General features: G+C 36.3%; 1 pseudogene; it reads right to left on the bottom strand.

Annotated features, from left to right (window-relative positions):
- Positions 1 to 514: 514 nt before the first annotated feature.
- LOC118553943 (pre-mRNA-splicing regulator WTAP pseudogene) lies at positions 515 to 8,712 on the bottom strand (annotated as a pseudogene).
- Positions 8,713 to 9,702: the final 990 nt, after the last annotated feature.

Below are 9,702 nucleotides of genomic sequence, written 5' to 3'. Positions count from 1 at the left end.
TGCTGCTGAAGAACTAGAACGGTGCTCAGCATACCTTCTACTTCTGTCAAGTTGAATGATGAAGACATTCAGTTCATTCTGACTGCATTTAAGCTCCTGGCTATATTTTTTCTGTAAAGCCAGCTCTGCTTCGAGGTGTGCAACACATCCCTGGGACAGCTGATTTACAAGCTCTTGATTCTCCTTGGTTTAAGCATTCAACACTTTGCCATTAACGCTTTGCCTGTTTGGCTCATTTGAGTTTAGAACCCGAAGTTCAACAACAATGATGAAGTCCATAGTCTTATTGACAAAACTGATATACAGTGTCTCTCAGTCAGTATGCTCAAGGTTAAGAGTGATGCATATTCCATTTTCACATTTTATTGGAATTTTACATGTTCAATTCATGATTTTAAATTTCTAGGTTTTCATTCCTCCAAACTGTCTGAAGACACAGTGTGCCCAGATTTGAGACTTCTCTTTCTCTGTCTAGTTTCTTCAAACAGAAAGATTTCTCAAGTGTCTACAAGTTCTAAAAGGGAAATTTTTTGGAAGTGGCCACTTCTTCGGAATAGTCCCACACCATCAGCCTCTGAAACAAGGGTAAGAGGAAGAGAAAAAAGCCAAACACAAGGTTCATCTGGTAAGTTTTACATGAACAATTTCAAGCTGGAAAGTATAAGAACGTGGCTTTTTTTTTTTTTGCTCAAAAAGTCTAAGTCTTACTGTGGAAAGGAGTACTTGGCTGTCCCACCACAGCTTTTTCCTAGTGGGATGGTCAGGGAAGTCTTGACTGGGGAGTATGACTGTTTACCTATCAGGCATAAACTTCCAGGTACACAGTTTATTTCAGGCTTGTTCCAGTTTGTTTTTAGTCTCTTCCAATTCACCTTTCATTTTTAGGAAAAACCAGTTGATCACTGCATCTACCATTGTTCATCTCATTTGGGTAACACTTGGCTGCTGGACTTGCTTGAGGTACTGGATTTGAGTAGTATACAATTGTATCTCCTGCTCCTTGGTTGCTAGTCACATTACATGGATTTTTCCGTGTGTGCAGACTTTTGTTGCTGCTTCTTAGTTTTTCTTCAGACTCCCTTAAGCCAGTTGCATCATTAGAATTAAGATCTGTGTACTTGCTCTCCAAAGCTTGGATATATACTTCATATTGTTTCCATCTTAGAATTAACTCATCTTGTGCCATAATTTTGAAGTCTACTTCACTCAGTCGAACCTTTTTGAGAAGAGGTTCCTCAATGCTCAGCTTGAATCCTCTCTAGACAGAGGTCAGCGCCAGTCACATAGGCCAAAGCAGCACTGTCCACTTGCAACCCAGGCCACCAGACTGTGCTACCCGGTCTCCCAACTCCTCTTCCTGTCACAGCCCCTGTGCCCCTCTTCCTGTACTGGATTTCTTTCTATCTATCTATCTATCTATCTATCTATCTATCTATCTATCTATTTATTTAGATTTTATGTATTTGAAACAGAGAGTGAGCATGAGAGAGAGAGCATGAGCGGGTGGGAGGAACACAAGCAGGGGAGCAGCAGAGGGAGAGGGAGAAGCAGACTCCTCACTGAACAGGGAGCCCAATGCGGGGCTCGATCCCAGAACCCTGGGATCATGACCTGAGCCGAAGGCAGATGCTTAACTGACCGAGCCACCCAGGCGCCCAATGTATTTCTTTTTAGTGTCTTTAAAACAACATTAATTTTCCCCTGAAAAATAAAAGTTCTAATTGTATGTAGATGGATTCTTCTAACACTGGATGTTATGAAGACACTGTTAGTCCCCACTTGTGAACCAGAAAATACTATATCAATTTTGACGAATTTTATTTGACCCCATGACACAGATGTTCAGTGTATGTTAGCTAATTATATGTGAGTAGTTGTGTATATATGCATGTATACATATACACATATATGCATACACATATGTTGGTCATACTTATAATTTTGTAACTATAATTTGTAAAGTCATGGATGCTTAAGGATTGTTCTAAAAACCAGGTAATATTCAAATACAGTATTACAATTTTGAAAAGTAATGTATACAAATTATAGAATTTCCTCGACAGATTGTTATAATAACAAATAGATATATAGTACTGCATTTTCCATAGTAACAGCATAGACTTAAGTAACCAAATACAGGATAATTTCTTTTTAATGTTCATTTCCATACCCATCTTTATAATGTCCATACCCATCTTTTAATTTTTTTCATTTTTTCATTTTTTTATTTTTTTAATTTTATTATGTTATGTTAATCACCATACATTACATCATTAGTTTTTGATGTAGTGTTCCATGATTCATTGTTTGCATATAACACCCAGTGCTCCATTCAATATGTGCCCTCTTTAATACCCGTCTTTGGCCATACCCATCTTTTTAATGTTCATACCATAAACATCCACCCCCATCCACATACATGATAAAAGTTTGTTTTCTGTATATACAGTATTGGTTATACCTCCTTATCAATAATAATAATAATAATAAAGGCTTGACTATATTACTCTAATATGTCTAAATATAGGTACATCCTAAAAATTTAGAAATGATTGAAATTTTGGTTTTCTGTTGATTATTTGCTGTTGTTTATGTTATGGTTTGATTTTCATGAAATGTATTATACACATATGACAGACAAATGTAGAGATACTTATATCTTTCTAATTTTATATGCAGATTAATTCTTATCATTGAGAGAATTGACTTAGATCTCTCAAATTCAGATGTGGAAGCATATATATGTATATCTGGGTTCTCAACATTATCATAATTGACATTTGGGACGAAATAATTAATTATGGGAGGTTGTCCTGTACACTATAGGATGTTTAACAGCATCCCTGGTCTCTATATCCACTAAATGCTAATAGCACCACTCTCAGCTGAGACAAGCAATGAATGTATATAACTCAAGCAGTGTGTAGCAAAGATGTTTCCAGATGTTGCTAAACATTCCCCAGGAGACAGATTGGCTCCTGTTGTGAACAGCTGGTCTAATGTTTTAAAAATATTCATCACCAGCCAAATATATATTAAAGATGGTAAGGAATAGATTGAATATTTAAGCATTTGAACCATTTGGAAAATATAAATCTTTGATGGGTTTTCATGGACTCTTCTAGTCATTCAAATCTTGGGTCTTTTTAAAAATATTAGATAAATCAGCAAATTTCTTTCCTAAAAAATAAGTCATTTAATAATATGTAATAAAAAATCACACAATATATATGTTAGGAACTTTAAAGGGTCTAAGATTTCATACTATATACAAGCTAATGAATTTGCTTGCCAAAGTTTTATGTATGTTGATAGATTCCTGAGTTAAAAATGGACAGTTTATTGCTAATCCATAGCAGTAGCCAGAATATCCACTTATTTGTGTTAGTTCCCCAAGTCCCATTTTAGTGGGGAGACACAAAGAGAGCCACATGATAACTGCACACATACGGTCGATTATATTATGGCAGAGGAACTCTGCGTTTAGAGAAATCAAATCTCTTCTAATTAGAAATTAGTGTACCTTTCCTTTGTTCCAGAGTTAACAATATTTCTATCTTGAAGGCCATTTGGTATGAAAATATCTTTGCAAAAAAGTCTGGAAGAATAGCAGCCAGTGCTTTGAGCCCTGGGTGTTATACGCAACTAATGAATCATTGAACACTACATCAAAAACTAAAAGCAAAAACAAAAAAACCCACGAGACCCAGGGAGAATTGTTTCTCAACAGGTACTACATATAGATTACATTAAGTATAAACTCAAATTTAATTACTGCTAAATAAATGTTGAAGCAATTTGAAATCAAATATGCGTGACATACACTGACTTTATCACCAGAATAAAAATATAAAACCTTCATAAGATATATAACTGCTGGCCTCAAATTTTAAAACAAAAGTAATCATGCTTTTAATTACCCACCTGTATTCCATTTCTAGAAAAAAAGTACCCTCTGGTAATTACAGAATCATATTTGAGAGCTAGCCTGCCTAGATTCAAGTTTTGGGTTACTACTTGCTAGTGACATGACTGCAGAAGAGTTTTCTTTTTTAACTGTTCATCCTTCAGCCTTAGTTTCTTCTGTAAAAGAGGGGAAGACACTAGTACCTATCACATCAGCTGTTGCTAAAATTATACGTGGTGATTCACACAATGTATATTGCATAGGACAAAATGAATTCTTAACAACTGCTATTCAGTGTTATTTATTTTTCACTGTATGAGTGTATCAGTGTGCAAGTCACTAGAGCAAGGATTGAAATGCCAAGGTGAATAAGACATGATCCTTGATCTCATGAAGATGAGGGTTGTTGGATGCAAGAAACATTCACCAAAAGTCATTTATTTTATCTTTACATATGGTAAAGATACGTAGAAAATTATGGTGTTTGGGAGGTTGAATAGAAAATAAAATGTAGTAATATCATTGCTTTTCTTTTTAACCATTTAACTTAAATTTATGGTTAAGACACTCATTCTAAAAAAAAAAAATTGTTACATAGTATGTCATTGCTTTATTTTAGCCACTTAGCAAAATAAGAATGGTTCTAACATTTATTTTATTACTCTTTCCTTAAAACAATTTTAAGTTCTTTTCCCTCTACATGTAATTTCTAGGAAACTAAATTTACCTCAAATTGGTCCTTATATTAATTTCTGTTTCTCTGAATATTTTTGTGATGTTTCTGGGTTTAATTGCAGGCTACTTGATTTTTTTTTAAATCTCTAACTTGTCCTTAGCATTAATACTCCAAAATAGAGGTAAGCTTCATATTCTTGATATTTTCTAGTATCACTTCAGATTTTTTTATATCTTTGGCAATTTGGCATACTGTTTTACTTGAATAATCCTCCACCTTCATGATTCAGTTTACATACCAACTCAGCAAAAATTCTCTTTGATCATCCTAATGAAAATTTAGCATATATGAATTTCTATAATTCTTCCATCTTTCATCCATTATTTGTTTATCTAATCAATATTTGCTACACATTAACTATGTGCCAAGCACTCTGCAATGTGCCTAAAGAGAGATTAAATATGGTACCACCCCTTCCTCTCCATGAACATGAGGTTTAGAAATGAATATTGAGGGGTGCCTGTGTGGTGTAGTCCGTTAAGCAGCAGACTCAGTTTCGGCTCAGGTCATGATCTCAGGGTCATGAGACTGAGCTCTGCATAGGGGTCCATGCTCAGCACAGAATCTGCTTAAGACTCTGTCTCCCTCTCCCTCTTCCCCTCCCACCCTCACTCTTTCTCCTTCTCTAAAATAAATAAATCTTAAAAAATAAGTGAATATTGATATGCAAACTCACTATTTTCATTTCATTTAATGACTATGTCAAGTGTTAGTCATGTGCATAGGAACACACAAAGTGAGGAATAAGCTTGTACTTGAAAATAATAGGACACATGGGGCACCTGGGTGGCTCAGTCATTAAGCGTCTGCCTTCGGCTCAGGTCACGATCCCAGGGTCCTGGGATCGAGTCCCACATTGGGCTCCCTGCTCAGCAGGGAGTCTGCTTCTCCCTCTCCCCCTGCTGTGTTCCCTCTCTTGCTGTCCCTGTCAAATAAATAAAATCTTAAAAAAAAAAAAGAATTATGAGTCCAATCAGATTTTCTTTCCCTTAAAAGCACTTGATCTTTTATGTGGGTGTCCAAAATAATTTTTTAATTATTCTGAAAACCCAATAATTTCACTGAGATATGTCTCACTGTTGAACATTTTAGATTTTGTTTCACTATATAATGTGTATGCTTTTAAAATATGTATATTTGAGCTTTCATTCAGGAAATTTTTCTTAAATGAATGAGTTTTAATATTTTTTCTTTGATTGATTTAATCATTTTGGCAGAACTGTTTTATTGTTTATCTCCTTTACTCTAGAAACTTTTTGCCTTTTTTTTTTTTGCTTCTATATCATTATTTTAGCTCATCATTTTTTATTCCCTGTGATTTCTGTTATGTCAGTTCACTCCTGTACACCTTTGAGTGTAGTCTTTTTAAAATGATTTTTTTTCTGTTTTATTTCTAGGTTCTGTCACCTTTCTTGTAACACTGTGCTATAGTTTAACCATTGATTTTAAACATTTAACACATTCATTCTGTTCATAGGAATCACTTTATCATTTTCTTAATTTGTTATAACTCACTTTGAAATATTGTTGCTATTCTCATCTGCCCTGACACCATATTTTTCGTGTGTGTGTGTGTGTGTGTGTGTTTAATTAACTTTTGGACTTCATTAATTTTCACCTTTTGTTACAAAATACATATAGGTGAATTGATAATCATTCTTACTGACTTTTCATGGTTAAAAGAGTTGGCTTTTCCTAGATTATTAGGAAGAACTTTCCACATACAGTGAAGTGATAGAGCAGGTTGGCTTCCCCAGTCTAACAACTGATATCCAGACCATTCCCTTTGTATTTTTACCATGAGGTATTGAAAAAAACGTTTTGCGTGGTCACATCTCTATTCCTCACAGATAAGTCAATTCAGAGGTACTTCCTTTGTATCTTTTTGTACCTTTCAGAGCTCAACAAACCTGTCCCTTAAAGTAGTTCTCTTGTTTGTGAAATATTTTGCTGCTATACTACTTTCAGAACTTGGCCTCCTTTGAACCTCTCTTCATATATGAACCACTCTACATCTGGGAGTCCCAGAATTTGTGCCCAGCATTTCTGCCCCCTGCAGAGTTTGGGGGTAAACTTCTATCAATTGGAAGAGAAGTTCCTTTTGTACTTTTTAATTATTGAAACCTGTGAGGATTTTAAATTTTGTCAGTTTTCTCAGATTTGCTCACCTACTGGCTACTCAGCCTAATGCCTCTTGTTTGGGGTATAAAATTTGTTGGCATTATCTTCATCCTTAGACTTGTTGGATCCGTCCATATTATACTCTCTCTCTATCACTTCTACTGAAAAACTGTTGATCCTGGCCACCTATCCTTATGTTCGGGGATTGGCGGGGATTCCTTGTTACCTGGCATGATTGAAGATGCCATGTGTGTGTTGTTCCCTTTCCTCCTCCAAATGAGTCTGTCTGTTGAGTATATTAAAAAATAATAATAATAGTGCTTGTACTATATTCTTATAAATGGGAATCTTCAATTCTGGTAGAAGGCATGGAATTGTATGAGGAGCCTAGTAAGTAAACACAGGTAGACAAGAGATCCATGAGCAAATAGTACTTGTAGGGATTGGCAAGTGAAAAGGACAGTGCAGAAAGCAATATGAGAAGAGAACTTGGCAGTTTGGAAACCAATTTTAAAATGTTTCGGCAATGAGGGAATGCTGCTGATGGGTGAAGTAATGAAAAACTTACGTGAGAAAGGATTGCTTTTATGTTAAAATAGTAAAACATCTCTGTTAAACTTTTAAAATATGTGAATACAAATAGATTTCTAATAGATGATGTCACTCTGGTCAATATTGCAGAGGCTCCCCTCAAGAGTATACTCTTTTTTAAAAAAAATTATTTGTTTATTATTGATCCTGGAGTCCCAAGATTGAGTCCCACGTTGGGCTCCCTGCTCAGGGGGGAGTCTGCTTCTCCCTCTGACCCTCCCCCTTCTCATGCTCTCTCTCTCTCTAATAAATAAATAAAATCTTTAAAAAATTATTTATTTATCTGAGAGAGAGCACATGCAAGTGAGTGGGGGGTGGGGAAGGGCAGAAAAATCTCAAGCAGACTCCCCACTGAGCAGGGAGACAGCCGGATGCTGGGCTCCATCTCAGGGCCCCAAGATTACAACCTGAGCTGAAATCAAGAGTCAGATGGATACTTAACAACTGAGCCACCCAGGCACCCCATGAGTACACTATTTTCTTAAGGATTGGTTGTCAATTAGAGATTTTGTTTTCAATACTATAAATGCAAATAGTATTTGTGAATTTTCCAGTTCATAAGCATTTCTAGAATCCACACGGGAATGAAGTATGTTTAATAAATTAGCACAAAGAATAGAAATATGAACTTCTCATATTCAATTTTTTTTGTTCGTCATAATGTGCCACTTATTGTTTTACTGCCTTCCAGCTCCAAACTGACCCTGTTAGACTGCTCTGTGAAAATGGTACTTGACCCTTCAAATACATACACATTTTTTCCTGTTACAGCTGACAAGAAGCTTTATCAGTAGAAGGGACTGAAGAGGCATTCCAGGAAGGAGTTTTTCTTCCCACTTCAGTTCTGCTCACTCACGGCAATGGACTCCTACAAGCACTTCTGCCTCTTCAGTGCCCGTTCCTGTAGAACACAGAGGCCAGCAACACTCAGCAGCTCATAGCTTCTCCAGGCACCTAGACCCCTACACTTTGTAGCAGAGTCTCTTCAGCTCTCTCACTGCTTGCAGGTTCTTCTCAGCCCAGCTCCTAAAGCGCATGCCTGTGGGCACTCTGCTGCAGCCCCTTCCTCAGCACCTTCCCCCCATCCCCAGGGATGTTTATGGCAGAGTCCCTCAGATTCCTGAGTCACACTCAGCTTCCCCATGCCCTGCTCCTTCAGTGCATGATAGCCAGCAGCACCCACAAAGGACAGCTTTCTCTGGCACCCCAGAGGGCAGACTTACGGCAGTTTCTCCTAAGGGTTAGGGTTAGGGTTAAGGGTAAGGGTAGGGTTAGGTACTTCTCTGCCATTCACCTGTGCCTTCTCTAACAAGGGCTGCACCTCAGCCTCGGGGATGCAGGAGTCTTCTGCAGGCATCTGGGCTCATCCCTAGGGTTAGCATCTGCTGTTTCTATATTTAGAGTTCTCTACTTCTTACTAGCCAATCCCTTCTTACTCTAGTCCTCTGTTACAATTAATAATTCTTTATATTAAATTCCCCTGTTCAAATTAATGTGTGGTTTCTTTCTCCTGATTGGACATTAACTGATTAAGTACAAATGCAGGACGATGCAAAAATCATAGTCCACAATTCTATTTATTGATCTCATACCATAAGTTTAAATTTGACTGTCTCTTAATATTCTAGCATCAGTATTATTGTAAGCCTCAACATCACTATATTTTGTATTGAATATTCAACATTAAGCTGGCACTGTTGTAATAAATTCATATATGTATCAAGTAAATTAATCCTTACAAAAACATGTAAGAAATACTGTTTTTCTATATTTAATAGACAAGTTAACTGATGCTAGATAGTTTAAATATCTTGTCCAGTATCATATAACTCAGTTAGGTGGGAAAACTGAGATTCACATACAGTGGTTCTGGTTCCAGGATCTATATCATCAACACTGCATTATACTGTGTGAAGGTAACCTTGCACTTAAAATAGGCATGTTCCTGTCAAATAAGAACATACTTGTATGGCTTGTATTAATAACACAGGTAAATGTAACCTAATCATCTCTCTATGTAGACCTATCTTGGAATATTTTTCCAAAGCCAAGAAAGACAGCGAAGCCATAGCACATGGCTATATAATTTTCAATTACATTAATTACAGGTCCTGATCATATCTAAACCTGTATTTATGATGGATATTTAACCAGATCACAATAAGTTTGCCAGAGCAATAAACTATCTTGTTCCCATTATATTTTAATTAGATTTTCATCAAGAATTAATTACGTCAGTTATTTTTTTCTCTTAAATGTGTTTATTTTCATTAGAGTTATAAAAGTAACTGGAAAAAATGCAGTGTATGGAAATTTCACAAGTCACATACTCAAGCTCATTCAATAG

Source organism: Halichoerus grypus, chromosome 8 (genome assembly GCF_964656455.1).
Source record: "Halichoerus grypus chromosome 8, mHalGry1.hap1.1, whole genome shotgun sequence".
Classification (NCBI taxonomy): Eukaryota; Metazoa; Chordata; class Mammalia; order Carnivora; family Phocidae; genus Halichoerus; species Halichoerus grypus.
This window is presented reverse-complemented; position numbering and strand designations above follow the sequence as displayed.